This window comes from Lactuca saligna, chromosome 5 (genome assembly GCF_052625555.1).
Source record: "Lactuca saligna cultivar CGN05327 chromosome 5, ASM5262555v1, whole genome shotgun sequence".
NCBI lineage: Eukaryota > Viridiplantae > Streptophyta > Magnoliopsida > Asterales > Asteraceae > Lactuca > Lactuca saligna.
The window spans coordinates 227417278-227419873 of record NC_136421.1 but is presented as its reverse complement, the minus strand read 5'-3'; the positions used below and the strand labels follow the sequence as shown (position 1 = coordinate 227419873).

The 2596-nt window shown below is 28.7% G+C and overlaps 1 long non-coding RNA gene across 2 annotated transcripts; it reads left to right on the top strand.

Moving 5' to 3' along the window:
• Positions 1–217: 217 nt before the first annotated feature.
• LOC144997997 (uncharacterized) lies at positions 218–1189 on the top strand. 2 transcript variants are annotated; one of them, XR_013660051.1, is made up of 3 exons: positions 218–620; positions 731–914; positions 1026–1189. It is a non-coding gene; the product is annotated as an uncharacterized LOC144997997 (long non-coding RNA). The 2 variants fall into 2 exon arrangements; XR_013660050.1 differs by lacking the exon at positions 218–620 and having other exon boundaries at positions 680–914.
• Positions 1190–2596: the final 1407 nt, after the last annotated feature.

The window sequence follows — 2596 nt, the reverse complement described above, 5'->3', positions numbered from 1 at the left end:
AACCAAGACATGACTGTTTTGGTTAAAATAAATAAAGGGAGGAACTAAAATGGTTTAAATTGAATTAATGATTGAGAATTGGGTTGACTTTGTTAAGAAATCTCCATGGAAGGGCTATTTTATTTTAAATAAACCTAAGTTAGTGGAAAAGGGTTTAATTGAAATGAATGTTTAGCAGGGGGGGTTATTGGTCATCTTATCAAAGTTGAAAGGGATTAGGGCTTTTTACGCCCCGGTCGTCACTTTTTGCTCGATCAAAGAAAAGAAACGAGAATGAACGAAAGCAGATAGAACGAAGACGACATAAGGGAGTACGAAGGATCGTAGGCGACTAGTCTGTCGTTTTGGTCGATCGATTGCGAGGAGGCCGTCTCCGGGAGTCGATGAGGCCGAAGAATGAAGGGAGAAGCAGCGAGGATGTGCGCTTCTCATCCTGCTGCGAAGTGCGAAGAAAAGGGAGTCCGGTGAGGCGTCGCGAGTAGCTGCAAGAACGAAAACGAGACCTTCGGAGGTTGTTGGTCGCTAGGATCCGAAGAAAGAATTTGAGGGGAGGAGGTCAGAAGAAGGTTTCGGGAGGAGGTAGGCAGCAACGAGGGTCGACGGGAAAGAAAAGGGAAAGGGTCTACGGGAACCTCCTTGCTTCATCTCTTTTTTTTTTTTTTTTTTTTTTTTTTTTTTTTTTTTTTTTGGTGTGTGTGTGTGTGTTGATAGAAATTGATAGCTTTTGCAGTGAAATCGATTGGGAAGGAAGGGATTGAAAGAGGGTTATTGCCTTCTTGGTTGTTCTTGGAAGTCAATTGAAGGAGACAAACGGGTAAGGAAAGAGGTGTTTGTAGGTGGTGTTTCTCGATGTCAGAAGGAAGAACCAAAGGGAAAAACGGGCTACTGATTGAACTCAATGGCATAACTCCAAGGTAATTTTTCTGTGATTTCTTTGTAGAAGTTGAGATTGGATAGAAGATTGTGAGAGTATAACACATTATTTTATGGATGTGTTGAATGTTTGGCTTGAGGTTTATTGACAGGAAACGAAGAAGAGAAAGGATGTGAGGGGATGTTCGTGACTGATAGCTTTAATTGAGAAGAACATGTTGTCTTTATGTATGGTTTTGTATAAAAAAGATGTTTAATTTGTGTGTAAAATTGGATGTGTTGAAATATGGAAGTAAAGTTATGGTTTTTGGCTGTCTATTTAGTGTACCTTGAGTTAGTTTTTGTAAAAATTATTTTGGTTTAATGATTCATGCATTTTAGGTAGAGATTTAAGCAAAGTATTCCTTCGATTCGGTATATATTTATGTATGTACTTACGAATCTTTTGTAAGTGTAATCTTTTGTGAGAGGGAAGGAAATGTGATTGTGAGGAAAGTTAGACTGAGAATCGCAACAGATTGTAACAGGAAAGAGTTGTGTGTTGGGTAAATTTAATGTGAAAGAAAATAAGATCTCTTAATTTGTTTTCTTTTACCCATATATATATATATATATATATATATATATATATATATATATATATATATATATATATATATATATATATATAGTAAGGTTAATGTGAGACGGTCTAATTTTGTGAGACCGTGAGACGCATTTTTTTATATTTTTTTTAGTTAATTCAAGTTCCGATAATATTATTTAAAAATAGAATTTTTGGATTTTTCCATTTATTTTGCATTTTAAAATTATTTTTTAGAATATGTACAGTGTAATATTCTATTAGAATATTTCACGTATTTTTTAAAAAAAATTGGATTTTTTTTAGTTAATTCAACTTCCAAAAATAATATTTAAAAAAAGAATTTTTAGATTTTTCCATTTATTATGCATTTTAAAATTATTTTTTAGAATTGTCAGTGTAATATTTTATTAGAATATTTCACGTATTTTTCAAAAAAAAAAAAAAAAAGGGATTTTTTTTTATTTTTCTTAATTTATTTTTAATTTTTTTTAGTTAATTCAAATTCCGAAAATAATATTTAAAAAAAGAATTTTTGGATTTTTCTATTTATTTTGCATTTTAAAATTATTTTTAGATTTGGTTTCACGGTCTCACAAAATTAAAATGATTTCAAATGAACCTAAACCTATATATATATATATATATATATATATATATATATATATATATATATATATATATATATATATATATATATATATATATATATATATATATATATATAGACACATATATATGTATACTTAAGACTTTTACAATCATTTTTTTGATAAATATAATCTATTTTCATTTGCCTAAGAGTTTGTTACATAACTTGTGTAATACATATATATAAATTTTAACTCGTATGTTAGGAAATGTAAATTTATTAAACATTGGTCTTTTAAATTCAAAATTAACATATATATATATATATATATATATATATATATATATATATATATATATATATATATATATATATATATATTTATGAAAATTCAACCAACCATATGTAATTGACCATGACACATGTCTCATACCCGTGTATGTATATGTTACTATTATATAAAATATTTTAGATATTTCTTAAAATTTAAGAGGTATAACTATTTGATCTTCATGTACAATCATATTAAGCTTTATTATAAATGGATG